General features: G+C 51.2%; 1 protein-coding gene across 1 annotated transcript in view; it reads left to right on the top strand.

The window, feature by feature from the left end:
- SRP72 (signal recognition particle 72) overlaps positions 1 to 24,547 on the top strand; it is a 448,841-nt gene that overhangs the window by 253,690 nt on the left and 170,604 nt on the right. The window lies entirely within an intron of this gene.

Here is a 24,547-nt window from a genome sequence, read left to right as displayed (position 1 = left end):
ACTCGATTAGAGCAAATGGCAACTGACTCCTCCCGACTAAATGAAATCTACAGCAAAATTCAACAATGGATGGCCAAACACGGGCTTTGTCTAAACGAATACAAAACCGAGCTCTTACTCATTGGCACCAAGCAATGCCTCAACAAACTCAGACCACTATACACCTCATTTAATATTGATGGTAACATCATCAAGGTCTCAAATAATGCCAAAACACTAGGGGTGTACCTCGACTCCACACTTTCACTCTCAAGGCAGATTAATGCCACAGCTTCCTCCTCCGCCTACACCATGAAACTAATTACGGCATGTAGACCATTCTTATCTCCACAAAGCTGCATCACTCTAGCGAGAACTCTGATACTATCAAAACCTGCAACTCCCTCTACCTCACAACCAGCAAGCAAAACATTAAAAAACTCAAAATCCTGCAAAACAATGCTCTACGAGCAGCCCTCAACATCCCACGGACATACCACATATGCCAAGCCAGACAAATGGCCAAATGGCTCCCCATAAAAGACAGAATCACCTTCAGAACTCTCATGATCACCCACAAATGCCTCAATAACACCGGCCCTAAATACTTGGCCGACAAATTCTGTGCCAAAACCACAACTAGACCCACCAGAGCCAACTATTCAGACTTCCTTAACATTCCCAAATATAGACTCCAAAAATCAGGCGGAACCAGCTTTCCAGTTCTAGCAGCCAAAACTTGGAATACATTGCCCCCAACACTGAGAATCAAACGAGCCTTTCTAGCCTTTTGCTTCAAAGTCAAAACCTGGCTCTCCTCCACAAGCTCGCTCGCCCACCCAATGAACCTTGTAAAATTTCTTCCACTGACTCTGACCACTGGCGTTATGTACATCTCTGTATATTACTGTAAATAAATTATTTATTGTGGCTGCGTTCAGCTGACACATCTCTGTATACTGCTACTAATTTTGATTTCTCCTTGATATCCCCATTTCTGTAACCTACCATGCTACCCATACCCCTATGCTCCTACCAGATTGTAAATTATATTCCCTCTCTACCTGATTGTACATAATATTCCTGTTTGCCTGCAACCTGTTTTTATACCATGTATGTAACCAACTCCACAAGTTAAGCGCCTAGCTACTCCAGGGTTTAGAGCGCTATACAAGAAATAAACAAACAAGCGTGGTTCCTGGCTGTCAAGATGGGCTTTCCTCGCTTCTGGGGTCCCGCACCCTGCTGAGGGGGCTCAGGCTTGGTCCGTCCTGCTTTGTGGGAGTCCGGAGGATCTTCCAAAAGCTTTAGGCCAGTTTAAAAGCAACGCACACAATCTGGTGTTCCTCTTCCTGGCTATTCGGTTTCCTGCAGCAACTCTGGGGAAGGTTCAACCAGTTCCGAAATGGATGTCCAGGTGGCTTACTCTGGAGTTGATTGGAACCACCAACTCAAAGGGAGAAGTCTTTGGGGAGTAAAAACCAATGGTTACTTTCACAATTACATTCAGTAATGCAAGGGCAGTAGACCCTTCCAGTTGTACAGTGACTCTTGGTACAAATCACATAATCCGTAAACTGGTTAAGATACTTTTGGTGAATAGTGAAACACTTATCTAGGTGCAGGAAAAACCCATAACTACTTTTGTCATAACACAGTTATACTAGCTGAGTAAAACCTAAGGATGTAATATACAATTACAGATGCTTTTGAAATTAGGGAACCCCAGATTGAGGTAAGCAGTAACTCTGTCACACTTTACTGAATGACTCAGTTATTCTAGGTAGGCAACAACTTAATACAGACTTGAGGACAGGCTAGCAGCAACTTGGGGGGGGGGGGGGGAGCGGGGAAGCAAGAACCAGTTGGGGGACACTCATACAATTATCCTCAAGGGACTAATCTGGTGATGCCAACACTTTACTTTTGGGAAGAGGCACAACCTAATCACAGGAGAGTAAAATACCTTCACATCTACTTTCTACTTTAGACTGGCAAAACAGTGGCTAAGGAAAAAAAGATGTTAACCATACTTTTAAGAAAAGTGCATCACACATTCAAGATCAGTAAGAACTTTTGTAATGGTTCACTCTTAGAATTACAGTTACCAACCAACTCTTTCCAAGTAAGTAACTTTTATACACTTATTTTCTTTTCTAGGCAGAAGTCCCAATCCCTTGAAAGTCTTTCCCTTATTCTTGGAGCATGATTGTTCTCAGTGGCAGAAGGGGGGTCACTAGGACTAGTGACCAACAGGCAGTGTCAGAATAAGGTCTTTAGTAGAAAAAGTCAGAGTTCCTTAGGAAAACTAGGCAAACAGGTGAGTACTTTACTTCTGAGTTAGAAGAGGGTCCGGGGCTTCGCAGAAGACACCCCAGCCGGATTCTAGCAGTGGGACTGGGTGCACTGGATGAGAGGCCTCCCCATCACAGAAAACACCACACAGCTACACAGACATCCTAACGGGCTTAAGGTACGTACATACCTCAGCCAACACAGCATTGAAGAATATTTTGCAGCAGGAGAACTTCAGGGTCTGCAGCCGAATACCTGGTCAGTGGATTCCTTGTCGTGGAGACTGAAAACAAGACCTCAGAAGGGATTTTGCAGCAGGGATCGATGAAGAAGGCTCTAGGCAAGGTTTAGCTCACGGCTGAATGCGGTTCTGTGGTTATGGCACCTTTTCAAGGAGCACAGAATAAGACAGAAAATTGCGATTGAATTCTGGTCGTTACAAAGGTCCAGCCCTCTGAGGGGACTTTTTGTACTCGATTCGTGTTTCTGGAGATCCACCAGGATGTCCACGAAGTTTCAGCGAGATTCGGAATTCGGAAGACCATGCACTGCATGATGGCTTGAGGTCCCAGGGTGTTGGGGTATTGCAACAACGCAAGGTTGCAGCAACGCGTGGGATGACTCAAAATGCACATCTTGATTCTAGTGGGTCTCACCAGGCTCTGGGTCGGAGTCGTCTTTTTCGGAAGCCCCAGGTCGATTGGAAGGAAGGGCTACAGCAGGCTCTGGTTACACAGCAGGCTCTCCGGTCGCTGGAAATAGTCTCAGCCGCTTTTCGTTCATCATCCTCTTCGGTTTCAGTTCGAGAGGTCGACTTGTCTTCAGCTTCCAGGTTCGCAGTATTTATCAGGAATTACAGCACAACCTCTGCATTCTCTCCCCGCATTTTACAAGAAGGGGCGGTCTGGTTGTCCAATCAGGACAGCAAGCCCCCCACTGGGATTTGTCGCCATTCAAGGAAGGCGTAAGATAAAAGGGCTGGGGAGTTTTGGACTCACAGACAGACTGGAGCCTGGGCGGGGAAGACAAAAATCACACAAAGGAATTTCCCACCCTGGATGTCAGGGGAAGGAACAAGAAACGACAAACACTAAAATGGCTGAAAAAGAAGATGGGGCCATTTTTGTAAAAATGGATACCCTTAGGTCCCTTTACTGCAGCTGTGGTCACATCCCGCAGTAAAGGTGCACCAAATTAATACAAGGTATCACTGCCACCAGCAATTGAAGGTAAGCTTGTCACTGTAACAGAATTGTTAGTTTTAATGTGAAAGGGGATACGTTGCATCTCCCCAGCACTCCACATAAGGTGGGGTGTGCTGGTTTCACTTAACAAAATGTAAAAGGGTTCCAAAGATCCTTTCTACCCTTGGGAACTGTAGTTCACTCAAGTTTAGCACAAGAAAGTTAAAAGGGGAGCCTCTAGGGCAACCCAGCAACAACATGCATGTATTAGAGGATGACTTTAAAAACACACTATGGAGAGTCTTAAAAATGACACCCATAAAAATAGTTAAAGTTTATGTGAGTGTGGAAAAAGGTTCCCACTCACTGAGGTATTGAGGAAAAATATCCCAATAGTAAAGCAAAATGTTCTGGGGTTGAACCAGGAAAGGAAGATTTACCAGTTCTGTGCAAATCTTACCTTACAGTGCACCCTACCACCCTCCCACCAGAGGTTCGGTCCGCCTTCCGCTCTTTCGCTAGTGTTCACATAATGTCCAATATTCTTATCTTGTGTGGGCACCACTGTGGCATGTAGCCACTCTGTAGATAGGTGAGTGTTACGCATAATTGCATGCAGTACTCTCTGGGAACACCACACACAATTAGGACTACTGGTGTTAGCAAAAAAAAACCCTTTGTTATAAATCTGTACTAGACACCTTTTGGTAGTGAGCTGAACAGCCAGTCTTATCCCAAGAGGGAATGTGTGCAGTAGTTGAAGTTACACAGAAGTATCACAGTCACAGTGGTTCAAGTAGACACTTACACTCAAGGTTTCTTGGTAAAAAAATACTTATACATTTATTTACACAATCATTTAGAAAACATTCACTAGTAGAAATTAACTTTATGAAACACCAATACACTACAGTAACAGACTCTAAGTTGTAGGGACAGTTCGAGATTCCCCGAAAAAGGAGCCATATGGCACTCCAATTACTTTCAATGAGAATAGAAAGACAGAAGTTTGTACAATGGATTAGAAAACACTTCTGTTACGCAATGCAAAGGTTCAGTGTACCAGGAGGGTCCGTTCAATTCATTAGGCCAGGCCAAAGTCAATCGTCTAGTGTTCTTTGATAGGACAGATCAGTTCTGGTAACAGAGAAGTCTTTGTAAAAGTTCTCAGAAGTAGTTTAGATGAAAAAGAATGATCTGCTGGGTCACAAGCTGATTAGGCCTGCAAGTTGGGAAAGTTTCACAAACTTTCACCGCGAGAGTTAGGATCTCCCAACCGGGTGGCACAGTACCTTAATGTGAAGCAAAGAGATGCAGCTGAAGACGTTGGTTCCTGGCAGTTCCTGCAGAGCTCGCTGTTCTTGAGCCTCAGTCGTGGGGACAAGAGGGAGGACATCAGGGGGACTCCTGCACTGCACAGAATTGTCGTCGGAGCAAACAAAATGGAGTCACTTTGGTTCAAGTAGCCGTTACTTCAAGACACAAACTGGTTTCCCTCTCCCTGGCTAAACCTTAACCAGCATTGAGAATGGTAGCAAGGTGTTTTCCAAGCTGATTGATCCCATCAGCTCAAAGGAAGAAGCCGTCCTTGAAGGAGCTTCTCTGTCTAATGGAGTCCTGGTGATTTGGATGTGCAGCATGGCTTCACTGGGCAAACCAATGGTCCACTGGTTGCAGCAGCTGTCCTCTTCCAGCTCGTCTTTGGTTATTTTGTTTGAGTGGTCGACTCTGCCTTCCAGTCCTGGAGACTCGCCTTTTAAACAGTTTTCTCCCATTCATTCCAGCCTAGCTGCCACTCACCCAGCAGGGTGGCTGTCCTAGCCGGACAGTGAGCCAGCTAATCACGCCAGAGTGCATTTGGGTCTCCTAGGAGACTAAGCACAGTGAGTATCGGGCACCTCCCTCACTTCCTGGTCAGCCCAGACACTCCGACACCAAGGGCGGACTTCAGTCCTGAAGCCCGCCAAACGCTCACGAACAAAGGGATCAACCTGGTTTGGTGCGCAGAGTTAAACACCAGAAGGACCTTTCCACAAAGAAACGGCGAAAAAAGATGACCGGAGCCCCGATTTTTAGCTACCGGTGTTCACGGTCGGGGAAAAATCATTGTAGTTTGTTATTAAACCACTGCCACCAGCCATTTCAATAGGAAAGGGTAGCATTTGACTGCTACAAGAGTGTTTAGACACAGGTGTTAAGATGGATTTCTGAACTGTGACCTGGAAGGGCAGAGGTTCAGAAGGCCAGCCTAGTTTCTTGGAACAGGGTAACCTCTGGACAAGCCAGACCAATCAGGGTAGCGATGGCGGCGATCAAGACTAAGTCTCAAGAGGGGTGAGGGTGACTGAAAGACCTCAATGAGCATACAAAGCAAGGACACTTACAAATTACTCCAGACAGGTGTTATATTAAACATATAAACACATTTATTACAAGGCCTTTGTAACATCGACCATAGCGAAGAATCACAATAATACTGAGGTAAACCAACATATCACAATCAATACAATATATATACAAGACCGAGGGGTCTAAGGAGTTAAAAGCGCGAAATATGTAGACTACTTAGATGGGGAAGAAAACAGGCAGTGCAAGTAATCGTTAGACCCAGTTCGACATCAGAAATACACCTAACTAAGAGGCAGTCCAAGCCCTATGAAGAGAGGAGCCTTATGCTCAATAGTACATGCACTTGCTTGTGCCAATGGACAAAATAGGGTCTATTCAAGGGTCTCTGACAGTTCAGGAAGGTGGATGAGGCGATGAAGAACAAGTCCCCATTACTCAAGCAAGACCTCCACTTGCGGGCAGAGGCAGGGTAAGAGTGCGGGATGGAGCTGCTATTTCGCAACAGCGGTATAAAAAAAATGGGTTCCTATGCTAGCGGCCACCGGTTGGGGTATAGACTACTCACCGGTCCCTGACGCAGGCAGACCCAGACTTCGCCAGTTCATTTCACTGTGCTGGCAGGTTCGGATGCGACAAGCAGGACGTCTCAACACTGTGTAGTTTCCGCGGTAGCAGGTTTCAGGTTCAAGGGGGTCACAAGTGCAGCGAACTTGCACAGGTCCTTGCCGCAGCAGGGCAACATGGTAACCGCGTTTACTCCGGTCCGGGCGCACTCGTCTCACTTCAGACCTGGGAATGCCAAGTGTACGAATTTTGGCGTGAGGGTGCCGGGGACACAGAGCAAGCAGGATACCAAGTTTCGAGGGCTTCCTCGAAACGGCGGCGGTGACGGAGCAAACATCCCGTGTAAGCTGGTCAGCCACTTGTTGGCCCAAGGACACTTCCGAAGAGGCTTACTTGCAGGGTTTGATGAAGGTGCCGAGAATAGTTGGTCCCACTATTCCAATGGGTCGAAGCGCCTTCGCAGACCTTCTAGGATGATCAGATGCAGAGGGGTCTCGCAGGACGACAGCGGGCTCAGGGTGCCAAACCTTCCAGCGGGTCACCAGCGGTTCCTCGACTCGGCTTCTTGTTGCAGGATACTTGGCTCCTCATCCTTTGTTCGTGTGAATTCAGGAGATCGACATGGTAGTGGTGTTTTCGGCCTCCTCTTATCCAAAGTTCCCTTCGCGCCAAAACGGAGAGGACCCAATGGGAGATCTGCTCACAAACACTCACTCCATACGTGGACCAATCACGGGCCACGGTGGTCCCAGGCATTCAGGACACTCCAGACTCACTGGCACTCAGGATGTGTATTGGGAACAGACAGCCCAGCCCACATCCTGGAGGTGCACACACACAAGGCATGCAGAAGCCCGCGAAAGCTTTGGGTTTCGCGGGAAAGTGCATGACCAAATAAGGACTGACCCGGGTTGGCTCGACCTGGGGAAGGTGAAGGGGCAAGATGGCCAAAGGACAGGACAAAGAACTGCATGGCATGGCCATTTGGAGCCAGGACACCTTTTTGTGCCAAAAGCGGTAAGTGCGGATAACATGGAAAACAGGGTTCAAAACATAAGATAAACGATAGCTGCCACCAGCCCTGTCCGTGACACACCTGCGCAGTTCATAATGAGTCCAGCTAGAGTTTCTAGGGCCTTTGGAATGACTAGAGACCCAAGGGTGCGGTAAAGTAAGTTACATTGCACTCTTGTTACATGTTGCACAAAAGCTGCAACATGAGGAAAGGACTAAGGGAAACGGAGTCTCCCAGTACTGACTGTCCTAAGGGCATGTCAGTTTCCCCATAAGAAGTGAGCGAAAGCCCAGAGGAGTGCGGCGGAGGGCTGCGCTTCTCTGGCAAAGGTTAGATCAGGGTGTAAAACAGCAGCAAAAAGTTTGGGGTTTGACACATGGAGGGAAAATTGCATTCAAATATGAAATCTTTCCTAAAAGGGGATACTATGTAACCCCTCCAGCACTCCATTGTAAGATGAGTGCTGGGTCTATAAATTTGGAAAATACTAGTAGTCAATTTCACTTTACATTCTCTGGGAAACAGTAGTTTATCTCAGAGAAGGTATTTAAACCTTTGGAAAGTCTAAAAGACATCCCTGTGTCACTGCACTGAGGGTGCTGTGTGACGCAAATAAAAAAAATGCATATGGAGTTGGGTAAAACTCCATAACTAAAGAAAATAAACACAGAAAAGAAACAGAATTAAAATGTACCAAGTCCCAAATTTCAGCAAAAGAGGAATTAGCACGGTTTGAGAATTCTCCCTAACAGTGAGCACCTGGCCCCAATCATTGCTGAATCTCCCTGAATCTTGTATTTTTTGTCACCCATTCCAGTGCTACAAAGTTCCATATTTTGTACAACCACTCCGGTATTGGTGGGGGTGGGGGGGGTCTGTTATTTCCAATTTTGTGCTATCGTTAGCCATTATCGAGCCCCGCTTCTGCGTCTGATGTCATGTCTTCGCTTCTGGGTCCCACATGCCACACCACCAGAAGTTCTCCCCCAGTAGCTCCACTTCCGGGCATATTTCCTTCATTTGGTTCCGTATTTCATCCCAGAATGCCTGTAGGCTTTGGCAGTTTCTCCAGATGCCAGCCCCCTACTGCTTTGCATCCCCTCCAATGCTGGTCTGACGCTAGTGGGAACTTTTTATGTAATCTTTCCGGCGTATAGTGCCACTGGAAGACCACCTTGGTCCACATCATTTAGCTGGATTGCTCTTGTTAGTGTAGGAATCGTTCCCCATCGGTGTTCCCATTGGTTCCTAGAGATAGGCCCCCCTGTTGTTGTCTCCCATCTCTTCATATAGTGCCACTGAATCTGCTCTTCCTGATCATTCAAGTGTTTGTATAGATTTGAGACCAACTTTTTTGAGCCCGTTTGTTGTAATGAATTGCTCAAATGGCGTCAGTTGCCTTGTAACTGCTGCTTTTACTTGTGGGTCACTGAGCCAGTGTTTTAGTTGGTTATAGTGGAATCTGTCTTTATCTTCTACCCCAAAGTCTTGGACACAGTCCTCAAACGTTCTCAGGCGTTGCCCCTGGTACATATCCCTCAACTTCTGGCAGCCCGCTGCCTCCCATTTCTTAAATGCTACCTTGGCCAGCCCGGTGGGAATTCTGGGTTGCCAAACAAGGGGGAAAATAGTGCTGGTTGTGTTGATGGGGATCCCTGCCCGATTGTCCCATCCCAAATGTCCAGCCCAAAACCCAGCACCTCACTTCTCCAGCATGGGGTCTGGCATGGATTCACATGCTCATGAATATTCCCCGTCGTCAGGCTGGGAATCCTCGGTAAAGAAAAAAACCAGTATCAGTTTCGTTTCTGATCTGTCTTTCGTAGTAGTAACCAATCACTGGTCTCTGCGTCATACTGACCACAGCCAATGACTGCCCTCTACCTAAGCCCCGCCTCTGGCAGCCATCTTCAGATTTTTACTGCACGTTCATGTGTTGGGATCCTCGTGCTATTGCTCTCGAGCGTTAGTGCTATTTTTTCACATTTTTTCTCAAAAACTTCGTTTTTTCGGTCAAAAGAGCCTCAAGCTCCACCGACTCTCCATCCGATCAACGGGGACCCGTGTCGGATTGTTCTACGCCCCTCAAGGGTGAAGATTCGTCGAGCTACGCTTTTGGAGGACTCCAGAAGTTTCTCAGGCCCATCTCGGTCATGGCCCAGGAGAAGGGAAGCTCGACGCCTGGAAAGCTGTTCAGGGTCTGCCCTGGATGCCAGCTGCAGAATGTCTTTAAGGAAGACGAACACTCCTTTTGTCTTTACTGCTTACATGAAGACAAGACGCACGTGGAGAAGGACTGCGTTTTGCGGCAACATGTCGGAGCGGACCATGAAGGACCGCCATCAACGTCTCGCCAACTGGCTGGAAGGGAAGAGCCCGTCCGGCAAGAAGAAGAAATCCGAGCGGTCTTCTAAGACCTTTGAGGACGCCCCGGCGACGGGGGTCCAACATAAGGCCAAGCACCGCGAGTCCGCTGGCACCGGGAGCGCCGAACGGTCGGGCTCTACGGGCACCAGGCAGGGCGCACCCTCCCCGGCACATCAACCACGAGCCAACGCTCTGGGTCGGGTAAGAGGAAGGCCGAGCACCCAGCGAAGCTCCTGGAGAGACCCCGGTCGAGCTCGAAGGCGGAGGGGGAGCGAGGCAGTGTCCCCCCCCCCTCAAGGAGAAGGCGGTGAGCGCACCAAGGGTGGTGAAAGCCTTAATCCATCCGGCCAAGGCCTCTATCGAGACAGTCGCGGCGGCCCTGGCTCAGCCTGTGTAGGCTACGCCGGTGGTGGCGACCTCGGGGCTCAGTCTCCCTGCCACCGCGGAGGGAGTCCTCTTTTATGCCCATCGACAGGACCCCTGTGAAACCTCCGACGGAGAAGAAAAAGGGGGGACAGGAGGTCGCCGTGGATTCGGCCTCAACCTCTGAGGAAGAACTGATCGAGGTCTTAAGCCACGGCGTTAGCGTGGAAGAAGACCAGCCCGTCGGGAGGGATCCCGACGCAGGAGACGACGACATCGTTGAGGGTACCGACGGGGCCCCTGACCGCCCGTCGGATTCCCCTCTGCCAGTGCCGCAAGACAACTCGGCGGCCATTTTGTTGGCTATATAGTCCTTATGCTCAGAGATAAGGACGAGACTGCCGTTACCAGTGGAGGAACCACTCCTGTCGGGTGACCCTGAACCAGGCCCTTCGGGCAGCCCCCCTCCTAAGAAAAGAAGGATTCACCCTCCACCTCCTTTTCAGCTGTCGCGCCCCGTTCAGCCCTCCTCCCCGTCCACGACTCGAGGGGATGATACGGGGACTGACACGGCCGCAACGGGTATGGACGACGAGGTGTACGACGAGGATCTGCCGTCGTCTCCTCCCACCCGGGCTTCCCCGCCCGACGAGATTGGATCTTTTCACTCCATGATCGCCAGGGCATCCGAGCTCTTCCAGCTCTGCCCTGAGGAGAAGAAGGAAGGTTTCCTTTATCAGCGGCGCGAGGCCAAGATGAAGACTGTCCTCGCGGTACCTCTACTGGACGATATTTGGGATGAGGGCCTCGCCCTCCTCAAGAACCCATCCACGACGCCGGCTAGAAGAGACCGGTACGAGAAGAAGTACCGGGTCCCGGACGCAGCCCCCTTGTGCCTCCGGGCGCAGCCTACCCCGGATTCCGTCATCTCCGCGGCGGCCAGGAAGAAAGCGGGGGGGGTGGGGTCGCGGCCTCCACATCGACTTACCTGCCGGACGGCGAGGGAAGGAAATTGGACACGATGGGGCGCAGGGTCATCTCGTCTGCAGCGACGACGATTAAGGCGGCTAACGCCTTGGCTATCGTAGCCCGGTACGACAGGGAGCTGTGGTACAAGCTGGCTCCCCTGCTGGACTTCCTACCGGACGACAAGAGGGCGGATGCCCTGGAGATCTTGCAGGAAGGTGAGGTGGCGTCGGACCACGCCATCACTATTGCGACGGACATCGCCGACACTGGATTTCGCCAGTTGGGCAACAGCGTGCGCCTTAGGCGGCGTGGATGGCTCAAGGCTACTGACTTCTGTCAAGACGTACAGACCAGAGTCCTGGACATGCCGTTCGATGGGAACAACCTGTTTGGGAAAACAGTGGACGATTCCCTTCAAGCCATTAAAGCGGACACGGAGACAGCCCGGGCTCTCGGGGTTCTCCAGCAACGGCGGCCGCCCTTTCGGAGCGGCGGAGGGAAGGGCGCCTCCAAAGGTTCCGGCGGCGGATTTTCCACCTACAGTCAAGCGGCCCGTTCGTCGTCTCAAGAAGCTTACAGGGGACGTGGCAAGTCAGGCGGACCCCGCCGTCGTCGCCAAGGAGGTCAAGGCGGCAAAGCCTCGTCTAAGCAGGATTGAACCGGCCGTGGGGTTGGGCCCCCACCGAAGCACCCCGGTGGGAGGCCGGCTGGCGAGCTTCGTCAGCGTGTGGGAGTCCATCTCCACCGACCGTTGGGTGCTGGACGCCCTAGCCCAGGCCCACGCGCTCGAGTTTCAAAGAAGGTGCCCGCGCGTCCCCCCTGTGGCCAGGAAAGAGCTTCACGTCCCTCAGCTTCTCTGGGAGGTAAGGGCGATGCTAAGGAAGGGCGCCATCAAACTCGTCCCAAGGAGGCTTCGGGGTTCCGGAGTTTACTCAAGATACTTCCTCGTGAAGAAGAAGACGGGAGGATGGCGCCCCATTCTAGACCTACGACGGCTGAACAAGTTCATCAAGGCTCAGAAGTTTCGGATGGTCACCCTCCAGCACGTCCTGAGTCAGCTGGAGGAGGGCGACTTCCTGTCGTCGTTGGATTTGGAGGATGCCTACTTCCATATTCCCATCCTAAAGGGGCACCGAAAATTCCTCAGGTTCGTGGTCCAAGGGCGTCACTACCAGTTCAGAGCCCTTCCCTTCGGTCTACGGTCGGCACCCAGGGTATTCACCAAGTGCCTTGCACCAGTGGCGGCGCAGCTGCGCCGAGAGGGGATCCACGTCTACCCCTACCCGGACGACTGGCTCATCCGAGCCAAGACGAGGGAGCTCGCCGTGGAGCACACGGCAAGGACCGTCCAACTTCTCACGGACCTGGGATTCTCCGTGAACTACGCCAAGTCCCACCTGGTACCCGCGCAAAATGCACTGTTTCTGGGAGCGAAGCTCGACACAGTGTCCCTTCTGGCCTCCCCGTCGGAGGAAAGGACCAGGTCCATCCTGGGCAAGGTACAGCGGATGTTGGTTTCCGACGCGGCCAAGGTGAGGTCCATCAAGTCCCTCCTCGGAATGATGTCTTCCTGCATCTACCTCATTCCCATGTGCAGGCTCCGGATGCGCCCGTTGCAGGAGTTCCTGGACGCGCGCTGGATCCAAACGACGGGCGGCTTCGAGGAGAGGATCACACTCGACGAGAGTTTCCGCCGAGCGATCTGGTGGTGGGGCACCCGCGCGCATCTGACGGCGGGCATGGACTTCCAGACCACCAGGAGACAGTGACCACGGATGCCTCCCTGGAAGGGTGGGGAGCGCACACCGAAAATCTGCACGCGAGAGGCCTTTGGCTCCCGACGGAGAAGTCCCTCCATATCAACGTCCTGGAGCTCCGTGCAGTGTTCTGGGCCCTCAGGTCCTTCCTTCCGTCCCTCAAAGGCAAGGTGGTGAGGATCTTCACCGACAACACCACCACCATGTTTTACATCAGGAAACAGGGCGGAACCGGGTCCCCAGCACTGTCCAAGGAGGCGCAGGACCTGTGGCATTGGGCCGTCGCCCAAAGGATGTTTCTGGTGCCGTTTCATCTGGCAGGGATAAAAAACACCATCTCCGACTCACTCAGCAGGGAGCTGCGCTCGTGCCACGAGTGGGAACTACGGCAGGATCTAGTGGATCGCCTCTTCCGACGGTGGGGCACACCCCAGATCGACCTGTTCGCGACGGCGACGAACTCCAAGTGCCGGAGGTTCGCCAGCAGGTTTCCCCAGCCGAGGAGCATGGGCGATGCTTTCTCGTTCCCCTGGGCGGGCCTGTTCCTATACGCGTTCCCTCCATTGCCACTACTGAACCGGCTCATCAACCAGCTCAAGAGGTCACGGTGCAGGATGATCCTCGTCGCACCTGCGTGCCGAGGCAGATATGGTTCCCGGACCTTCTGGACTTGTCAGCGTCCCCGTCAATCAAGCTGCCAGTGGACGCGGATCTGCTCTCCAGGGAAGGAGGCGCCATCCTCCACCACGACCCGAAGTCGCTGAACTTGCAGGCCTGGCTCCTGCAGCGCTAGAGTTTGGAGGATACGACATACCGGCCGACTGCAGAGAGGTTCTTGCAAAGGCCAGGGCGTCCTCGACTCTTAAATGCTACGGACACAAATGGAAGAGGTTCTCTGTCTCGTGCCACGCACAGAAGATTAACCCTCTAAGGATTACGGCTCCCCAAGTACTGCCGTACCTGTTGACGCTGGCCAAAGCTGGACTGGCACACGCGTCCATCAAGATTCATCTTGCTGCGATCTCCCGGTACACTAGAACCACGGGGCGGACGTCCTTGTGGTCTCATCGTCTGGTGAAAGAGTTCATGAAGGGACTGTTCAGATCGTTCCCGCCGGTGAAGGCTCCGGCCCCGGCGTGGGAGCTCAACGTGGTGCTGACCAAGCTCATGGGACCTCCGTTCGAGCCTCTGCACTCGGCCCCGTTGAAGTTCCTGTCGTGGAAAACAGCGTTTCTTGTGGCCATCACCTCCGCACGACGGGTGGGAGAGATCCAGGCCCTTTCCTGCAAGGCCCCGTACTTGACTTTTCACGACACGAGGGTGGTGCTCAGGACGCACCCCTCCTTCATGCCCAAGGTGCCGTCGGACTTCCATCTCAACGAACCCTTGGTGTTGCCTGTGTTTTTCCCGTCGCCTTCGTCGCCGGCTGAGAGGACTTTGCACTCGCTGGATGTGGCTAGAGCGCTGAAGTTCTACGTGGATCGCACGAAGTGTTTTCGGAAGACGTCACAACTCTTTGTGAACTTTGGACCTGTCAATCAGGGGAAGGCTCTCTCGAAGGCTTCCATTTCCAGATGGCTCTCCGGCTCTATCATGTACTGTCACCGGTTGGCAAACCGACCGCTGCCTGGCCGTCCGAGAGCACATTCCACCAGAGCGATCGCAGCTACCACGGCGTTCCTATCTGGTGTGCCCCTGCTGGACATTTGCAGGGCTGCTACGTGGAGGTCGACGCACACCTTCACGAAATTCTACTGCGTCGATCGGGATTCCAGGGAGGAGTCCAGGGTCGGCCAAGCAGTGCTGCGCAACCTGTTCGCCTGAGGTGAGCCTGGTGAGGAGGTAAGATTGCTTAATGTTGAGTTTGATGTGATGCTTAATGTTGAGCCTTTGCCACCTCCCGTGGTTGTGCATGTGGGTACTGCTAGGTATTCTTTATTCATGAGCATGTGAATCCATGCCAGACCCCATGCTGGAGAAGGAACAAGTTACTTACCTGTAACTGTTGTTCTCCAGCATGGGTCTGGCATGGATTCACATGCGAACCCTCCCGCCTACCCCTCTGCGGCTCTTCACTTGGTCATACTGCCACTTCATGTGCTTCCAAATCTGAAGATGGCTGCCAGAGGCGGGGCTTAGGTAGAGGGCAGTCATTGGCTGTGGTCAGTATGACGCAGAGACCAGTGATTGGTTACTACTACGAAAGACAGATCAGAAACGAAACTGATACTGGTTTTTTTCTTTACCGAGGATTCCCAGCCTGACGACGGGGAATATTCATGAGCATGTGAATCCATGCCAGACCCATGCTGGAGAACAACAGTTACAGGTAAGTAACTTGTTCCTTATCCTTATGTTGGGGTGCCGCTTCTTTTTTCCCACCCACAATAGTCCCTTTAGGGGATTAGCCACAACCACCCTGTCATGTCTTGCCCATATTTTGCTTTGGTCTTCCCTTAGCCATTCTGCAATGACCCCGAGTTCGGCTCCCTCATAGTATCTGTGGTAATGCCAGCCCCCCTTTGTCCCTAGGGGCCGTGAGTGTTGCTTTTTTTTTTCTTCATATGTATGTGTTAATGGCCTTGTTCAAAGAGCTGAAGAAAGCCTTTCGGGACCCTTATTGGAAGCACCTGAAAGTAATGCAGCACTCTTGTGTTAGGCAAAGTTTGTATGCAGTACTCTTTGGGTGCACTACAACTCAGACTACAGGTATCGGAAACCCAACCTTTGGTATAAGCTTGTACTACTCCGTTTTGGTAGCGTGTTGAGCAGCCAGGCTTATCTCAAGAGGGGTCAATGTGAGCTGTAGGACCTCGAGGACCTCCTCCGACGGCCGACGTCACTGGATGTTATAAGTAGGACGCATGACGCCCGTAGCCTCAGTTCTGTTTTTTCCGCGAACGTGTTCGTTTCAGAGATCTCAGCGCCTTGGTTCTTTGGAGTTTCTGTTCTTTCGGTTCTTCGAACCTGTTCGTTTGTGAAGTTATCCTTCATGATGTCTATCTCGCCTTCCACCCCGCGTCCGGGCTTTAAGAAGTGCGGGGACTGTGGGTCCAAGATGTCGGTGACGGACTCGCACGACGCCTGCCTCTGGTGCCTCGGGGAGGCCCATGACATGGATGATTGTGTCGACTGCCAGTCGCTTACGTCCAAAGCCTTGTGGGAGCGCAAGAAGAAATTGTCGGTAAGGTGTCCAAGCCACGGAAGCCGACGTCTGCGGGGCTTTCGACGGACGATTCGAGGGGCGACTCTCCGCATCGTCGTCGGAAGTCCAGTGGGTCTCGGTCCCGGAGTAGGTCCCGCCACTCCTCTGCCTCTTCGAGGCACTTCCGGAAGCGCCATCAGTCGCCTTCCCCGTCCTCATCCGAGGACTCCGCCCGTCGGCGGGTCGCTTATCCCACCAAGCATGCGACGCCAGAGGAATGAGCTTCCTTCGGTATGAAAACGCTTGCGGTTCTCGAATCGGAGGGCACTGGTACGTCCGCGCCTTCGAGTGGGGTCGGTCGAGAGACACTGCTTTGTACGCCTTTGGGCTCAGGTGGTCGGCACGATTTGCGGGAAAGGTCCCGCTCAGACAAGGGGAATCATTCTCGTCATGCCCGTTCCAGGTCCTGCTCCTCGAGGCGCTCGAAACCGTGTGCACCTGTGGTGTCTTCGAGGAAGATGTCGACGCCTGTGGCGCAGAGGTCGTCGACTGACACTTTCGAGTCGCCTCCGAAGAAGTCGGCGCCCAGGCTGTTGAGGGACACGCTCGGGGCTCCGCCCTCGAGGCCTGTGTCGACGCCGGGTACACGGTGGAACCCCCTAGAAAGGCTCTGGCCAAGGTCAAGCATGGCATTTGATCCCCATTTTGTGCCCTCTTAACGCCATCTTGAGTACATTTCAGAGGTGGATGAGGGCTCTGATGATGGCATGGTTCCTGATACGACGGTGCCAGATGAGATTCTATCGGGCCATAGCCAAATTGAGGACCTGCGTCAGTCCCTGCACGACGCCAGTGATCTGGACACCTCTCCGGAGGTGGAGTTTTGTAGGCCTGAGCCTGGCACTCATGCCAACTCCTCGTACCGGCGCCTTATGTCTAGGGTCACTGAGTACTTGGGGGTGGTCTGATCCCCCAGGGGATTTTCTTCAGGATGACCTTACGGATATCCTCGACCATGGTCAACCAACTGACCCAGTACTGTCGTTCCATATGGCTCTACAGAGGAGGGTGGCGGCGGCGGCTTGGACTGCTCCGGAGAGTCTCCCGGCAATGGGCAAGTCTTTGCCGTGAAAATACCGCCCAGCCAGTAGCGACCCCTGCTACTTGACCAAGCACCCCACTCCGGAGAGTTTAGTGGTGCAGGCGGCTACGGCCCCAGCAAAGCAGGCGTTGTATCCTACTATCCCTCCTGATGGGGACGACAAGCGTTTTGATGGTTTGGCGAAGAAAGTGTTTTTCAGGGGGGTATGGTGCTTCAGAAGGCCAACTTCGTGTGCTCACGCACACTCTGTGGAACTGTGTTTCCTTAGCGGCTGAACATATTCCCGAAGGGGACGAACGGGATGGTTTCTTTGCTATGGTCCAGGATGGCAAGGATGCCATGTGTGAGGCCGTTCAATCGGGTTTGGACATGGCAGATTGCGTCAGCCTGTCCATGGCGGCGAGCACTGTAATACGCAGGTTTGCCTGGTTGCGGAAGTCGGGGTTTGCTCCTGATGTGCAGACCCGGCTCCTCAACATGCCCTTTGACGGGGAACGTCTTTTTGGCAGCAAGGGTGACGAGAGCCTTGAGAGGTTGCAGACCTCCAAAGCTGCAGCAAAGTCGTTGGGCGCTGCAGTTCGACAACCTCTGCCTTTTCGTCCTAGGGGACAGTAATGGAGGGGAGGTTCCTTTCGTTATTACTCATCCTTTGGTAAAGCGAGAGGAGCTGCCAGTCAAAGGGGCCACTGTAGGAGTGCCAGAGGTGGAAAACAAGGTACTCGAGGTGCTAAGGCCGCTCGGGCAGTTGCCTCTTTGCCCTCAGGCAACGCCGCAGCCGCTTCAACTCAGTCATGAGGCCATGTCCCATGGTTCACCGGTTGGGGGGAAGGCTGGCGCAGCATCTTGTAGAGTGGCGTGCCATTACTTCAGATGTGTGGGTTCTGGAGATCATAGCCCATGGCTACTGTCTTCCTTTCCTGCAGAGGCCTCACGACAATCCACCGGGGAATTTCTCTTTGAAGATTACAGATCCGCTCCTTGCGCAGGAAATTCAATCCCTACTGGAGAAAGGCGCCATAGAACTGGTGCCTATAGCGAAGAGGAACACAGGATGGTTTCCCTTATTTTTTGATTTCCAAGAAAGACGGAGGATTGAGACCCATCATGGACTTGCGCGTTTTGAACAAACTCCTCTGGAAGGACAATTTCAAGATGGTTACTCACAAGTCCTCCAGGCCCTTCAACTTCAGGACTGGTTGGTGTCTCTCGACCTCAAGGACGCTTATTTTCATGTACCGATCCATCCAAAGCACAAGTACCTGAGGTTTGCGGTTGGCGACTCGCACTTTGAGTTTCGGGTCCTGCCGTTCGGGTTGACCTCCACCCCGAGGGTCTTCACCAAGCTCATGCTAGTGGTGGCAGCGCATCTCAGGAAAGGGGGGGATTCACGTCTACTCCTACCTGGACGATTGGTTGATCAGGGCGCGCTCTCCCGAGCAAGTCCTGGATCATCTGTCAGTCACCTGCCACTCCCTCCACAAGATGGGCTTCTCCCTCAACTTAAAGAAGTCCCATTTGACACCAACTCAGAGGCTCCAGTACATCGGAGCAGTGCTCGACACGTCCCTGGGGCAGTGTTTTCCTCCCCAGGTGAGGGCTCATCACATTCTGCAGATGGTGCACAAGTTTCAGCTTGCCCAGAGTCTCCCAGCGTTCGAGTTCTTGAGATTGCTTGGCCTCATGCCATCCTGCATTCTTCTGGTGCCAGAGGCCAGGTTGCGGATGAGATCTTTGCAATGGGTACTCTACTCCAGTGGTCTCAGTCCTCCGGCTGGATGTCTGACCCTGTTCAGGTGCCGTCCTCGGTCGCCAAGGACCTTCTGTGGTGGGCCGTCAAAGGCAATCTGATGAAGGGGGCTCCTTTTTGGCTACCCTGGCCAGAGGTGCCGATCGTGACGGACGTATCCCTCACGGGATGGGGAGCTCATGCCAACGATTTGACAGTCAGCGGTCGTTGGTCTCCATCGGAGTCCAGACTCCATATCAATCTGTCTGAAGGCTTTTCTGCCGACTATGCGAGGAAAGAATGTCCTGATCCTGAAGGACAACACAGTGGCCATGCACTACCTCAACAAAAAGGGGGGGTGAGCAGGGTCACTTCCTCTGTGCAGGGAGGCGATGCAGCTCGGGTTCTGGGCCATCCAGCAGGAAGTTTCGATCTCGGCAGTTCATCTGGTTGGAGACGAAAACGAGACGGCGGACGCTCTGAGCAGGCAGAGCGCAATCTCTCACGAGTGGGACTTCAAGTGGATCTCTTCGTCTCCAGTGTCAACCGGAAGTGCGAAAGGTTCTGCTCGCAGGAATTTCCTCCAAGAGGAGCCTTAGGAGACGCGATGTGGTGGAGTGGTCATTCCCACTGCTGTACGCGCTTCCTCCAGTCCCCGTCATCCCGCAAGTGCTGCAGAGATTAGAGGTTTGGTTCCCGGATGATCCTCATTGCTCTGGCGTGGGCCCGGACCTTCTTGACTTGTCCATCTGTCCACCACGTCATCTTCCCTACCGAGACGATCTGCTCTCACGGGAGGGGGGGGTCGTCAGGTTCTCCATCCAGAGGTCAGATACCTCAACCTTCACGCTTGGTTTTTGAAAGGTTGAGGTATAAGGATTGGGACCTCCCAGAAGACGTGATGGAGGTGTTGCTTTCGGCCAGAAGGCCCGCAACTAAGTCCCTGTACCGTTGGCAAAAGTTTTGTGACTGGTGCAGGGTTAAGAATGTGGATCCTTTTGCATTCCTGTGGTTCTACCTTTGTTGCTTTCTTGAGCCCACAGGGGCTTGCAAGTGGGTACGGTTAAAGGTTACCTGGCAGCGCTGTCCATATTTAAGCGCTCGTCTGAAGAGTGTTCTTATTTTAAAATTCCTTGAATGTCTCAGTTTCTAAAAGGGGTCACTAATGTGTTCCATCTGTCTCCTTTCCAGGTGCCTGGTTGGGATTTGAACCTTGTCCTCAAGTTTCTGATGGGTGCTCCGTTTGAGCCTTTGCATTCATGCCCTTTTAGACTGTTAACTCTTAAAACTGTATTTTTGGTTGCGGTCACTTGCGCTTGCAGAGTGAGAGTTACAAGCACTTTCAGTTAAGCCACCCTTCACTGTATTTCATAAGGACAGGGTTGTCCTTGGAGTTCGTCCTTCCTTTCTTCCGAAGATGGTGTCGGAATTTCATTTAGGCCAGAAGGTTGTTCTTCCGGTATTTCATCCTCCTCCACATCCTGGTAAGGAAGAGGAGAGGCTCCATAGGCTCGATCCTAGGAGAGCTTTAAGCTTTTATATTTCACGCATGTCCCGGGTCAGAGTGGACGATCAACTCTTCATTGGTTACGCTGGAAAGAGCTTGGGACAAGCTGTGACCAAGAAGACTTTGTCTCGCTGGATTATTCTGGCTATTTCTGAGTGTTACTGCTTGGCGGGTAAGGACACACCGGTCGGCTTGCGGGCCCATTCTACCAGGGGTATAGCTGCCTCTACTGCCCTACAGAGGGGTGTTCCTATTCGTAACATCTGTGATGCAGCCACCTGGGCTTCGTCCATACTTTTGTACGTCACTACTCCCTTGATTCCATCCGTGGGCAGGATCTGCCCTTTGGCAAGGCGGTCCTTTGCTCCGCAATTTGATTGGGCACGCTAAATTTCTGTATTCTAAATTATTTTCCCACCTCCTTGCATTGGTACTGCTTTGGCAATCTGTCATAGATATGGAATACGTCAGAGGATCCAATCCCCTGTAAGAACAAGTCACTCTCTTACCTGGTAACGTTCTTTCGGTGGGATGGTCCGATGACATATTCCATATCGCTCCCTCTGCCTTCCCCGCTACAGAATTTCTTATGCGATTGCAGCTTACGTTTTCGCAAGGCTTTGTGTGGTCAGACTGGCAGAAGACTGGTGCCACACGTTCTGGGAAAAAACTACAACTGAGGCTGCGGGCATCGTGCGTCCTACTTATAACATCCAGTGACGTCGGCCGTCAGAGGAGGTCCTCTAGGGTGGCTCATCGACGCAGGACACAGACGGCAAAAGATTTTCCGAAGCAGCACAGCTGTGATGATTACTGTCATAAATATGGAATACGTCGTCGGACCATCCCATCGAAAGAACGTTACCACATAAGAGAGTAACTTGTTTTTCTTGAATAAACCATTATTAATTTATCAGTCATTAATTTATAAGCCTTCTTCAGAAGGGAGCAATATAACAGTAACACTCAAATACACTTCATAACATGCACACTCTTAATGTTTCTAAATCAGTAGATACCCTTTTGGGATGGCCCACAGACACAACCTACACCCTCAGGTGACTTCAATTGCTAGGGTGCTGGGGACATTAATATATCACTGTTGCATTTAGAATCATGTAGGAATAAGCCAAAGGAAAAGGTAATTAGAGCATACAAGAGACCACAAATATTCTTAAGCAGGCAAATACTTTCAGATCCTCCAATAAGTCATTCAGTGAAAAAGGCTATGCCGAAGTCAATATGAGCTGAAGTACTTCTTTGCAGGTAAGTAGAAAAAGTCTTTGCACAATGTTTTAGAAGTCTTTGAATAAAAGAAGAATGAAATGGGCCACAAGCTGTTAGACTTGTGAAAGGTACAAGATGCAAGCAACTCTACAACAAGAGGTAAGTTCTCTTAGACTTTGCAGTACCTTTGTATTGAAGAAAAAGTGCAGCAGATGACATCTGTTCCTGTGCAGCTCTGCAGATCTCGCTGTTCCTGGGCCTCAGTTGTGGGGAAAACGGGGAGGGCTTCGGGGCACTCCTGCAATGCAATGGGACGGTCACTGCTCGCAACCGGCAATCTTTCCAACAAGTGGCATTTCAGTGTTTCAGCTCCTCGGCAATACTGCAAATTGCGACACCGCAGTTTCTGGCTGTTGAGATGGACTTTCCTTGCTACTGGGGTCCCGCACTCTGTTGAGGGGGCTTAGTCTCGGTCAGTCATGCTTCCTGCGAGTCCGCATGGAAAATGAACCGGCTCCGAGAAGGATGTCCAGGTGGCTTACTTTGGTGTTGATTGGTCCCACCCACTCAAGGGGAGAAGTCGTCCTTGCAGGGGCTTCTCTTGTCGATACGAATTTGGAGTTTCAGCACAGCAGCAGGGCTTCACCGGGCAAACCAACGGTCCAGGAGTTGCAGCATGCGTCCTCTTCAAGTTCTACTTTGGTTCCTTTGTCCAGTGGTCCTCTCTGCCTTCCAAGCCAAAAGCCTTGCCTTTTATTCAGTTTTATTCATTGCAGCCCAGCTGTCGGTCAACCAGCACCGGACAGTCAGCCGGCCAATTACTACAGAGTGCATGTGGGTCTCTTAGGAGACTAAGCACAGGGAGTTTCGGGCACCTCCCTCACTTCCTGCCTACCCCAGACACCCTGGAGCCAAAGGCAAAGCGAACGTTGGAACCAAACCTGGATTGGCGCGCAGAGTAAATCTCAAGAAGGACCTTTCCAAAAAAGAAATGTCGTAAAAAGAAAATGGGGCCATTTTGCAAAAATGGCACCCTTGGGTGCTTTACTGCAGATGCAAATGCAGCCTGTGGTAAATACACACCACGGTAGTTAAAACAAAACCACTGCCACCAGCCATTCAGTGAGAAAAGGGTAACATAAAAATGTTACATGGGAAGATAAACAAAGGGGATACTGGGTAACCGCTCCAGCACCCTATTGTAAGATAGTGTGTGCTGGGTCTAGAAAGTTACAAACGTAAGTAAAGTCAATTTCACATTACTGCTCTGGGAAACAGTAGTGTATCCCAGAGAAGGTATTTAAACCTTTGGAAATCTGAAGGACTTCCCTTTATCACTGCACTGAAGGTGCTGTGTGACACAATGTAAACGATGATGCCTATGGAGTTTGTCAGACTCCACAACCAAAAGAAACAGTGTGTTCAAAATCACATTAAAATACATGAGAGAGTGGTAAAAAAGGGTCTGGCGCTCTCCAGGTTAAAACAAACAAGTCCTCAAAATACAGCAAACTTGCTAGGGGTCTCTAAGGTGGAGGGAATTAACACATTTCTGAGAGAATACTCCCTAACACTTCTCAAGAGGGCTAATTGTGAGCTGTAGAGCTGCAACATAGAGGTTCACAAATACAAGTAGTCAAGTAACACTTATACTCAAGTTTTTATAGTATTAACAGTCAGTTTTAAGTACGCCTTCTTTAGAAAGGGGCAATTGGCAACAATAAAAATATACTTCAAAAACCCTTGCTCAGATATAAGTTTAGGCAAGTAGATACCCTTTTGGGAGGACACTCACTCACACACACGTGTGAGGATTCCTGTACTGCAGTTTGAAGGTCAGCGGCAGCAAGGGGCTCTTTCCAAATCAGCGGCACTCAATTCCAGCAGCAGCAAAAGGGTTTCCAGGCAAGTTCGTCTTGGGTGTCAGTTGGTCCCACCAACCCAAGGGAAAAAGTGGTCCGTTCCAGGCTTCTCTAGTTGATGCAAAATTGGAGCTTCAGCACTGCAGCAGGGCTTCAACGTGCAAACCAACGGTCCAGGAGGGTCCAGCAATCTTCTATTCCAGTTTTTCTTCGGTTCCTTTGTCCAGTGGTCGACTCTGCCTTCTGTCCGAGAGACCATGCCTTTTATGCAGGTTTCTCCCATTCATTTACAGCCTAGCTGTCACACATACCGCAGGATGGCTGTCATCCAAGGACAGCCAGCAAATCACCTTTAGGTGCATTCAGGTCACCAAGGAGACTAAGCACAGGGAGTTTCCGGAACCTCCCTCGCTTCCTGCCCTGCCAGACACACTGGAGCAGAGGCAGGTTTCAGCACTGAAGCCCGCCAAAGGCAAAACGAGCAAAGGCACCAAACCTGGTTTGGTGCGCAGAGTAAAACCCAAGAAAAACCCCACTAACAAGAAATGGCCATTTTGACAAAATGGGCACCCATGGGTGCAATATTGCAGCTGCGAACGCAGCCCACGGTAAAAACACACAATGGTACTCTTGGGAACAGTAGTTTACCGAAGAGAAGGTATTTAAACCTTATGAGAAATCCAAGGGTGCTGTGCATCACAATACAAAAGGTAGGTGCCTATGGAGTTTCAGACTCCAAAACTAGTCCAAATCGGATAAAAAAATACATTAGGGAGTGAGAAAAAGGTCTCACTTTCTCCAGGATAGAAATTAAAGTCTTAAAGTCCAGCAAAAGAGCTGGGGGTCTCTAAGGTTTAAGGAAATTGGCACAGAAATTAGAATTCTTCCCAACAACCTTCTCCACATGGCATGTCTCGTGCTGTGAGCCATTGGATTTCTGTCTAAATCCTGAAAACTATAGCTCGAAACAAATGGTGTTGGTTTATAGCTGCCAGACAGCAGAATAAAATCATCCAAAAATTCAGGAAGGTGGGACTTAATGTTGATTTTCTTCAGGTGACAATTCCCAATTGCAAAGCTTTCCCTTTCTTGTTTATTTGTATCATTCTTCCTCTTAACGTGCCTAGGTTCTGATT

Source organism: Ambystoma mexicanum, chromosome 6p, assembly GCF_040938575.1.
Source record: "Ambystoma mexicanum isolate Mex_15411 chromosome 6p, UKY_AmexF1_1, whole genome shotgun sequence".
Taxonomy (NCBI): Eukaryota; Metazoa; Chordata; class Amphibia; order Caudata; family Ambystomatidae; genus Ambystoma; species Ambystoma mexicanum.
This window is presented reverse-complemented; position numbering and strand designations above follow the sequence as displayed.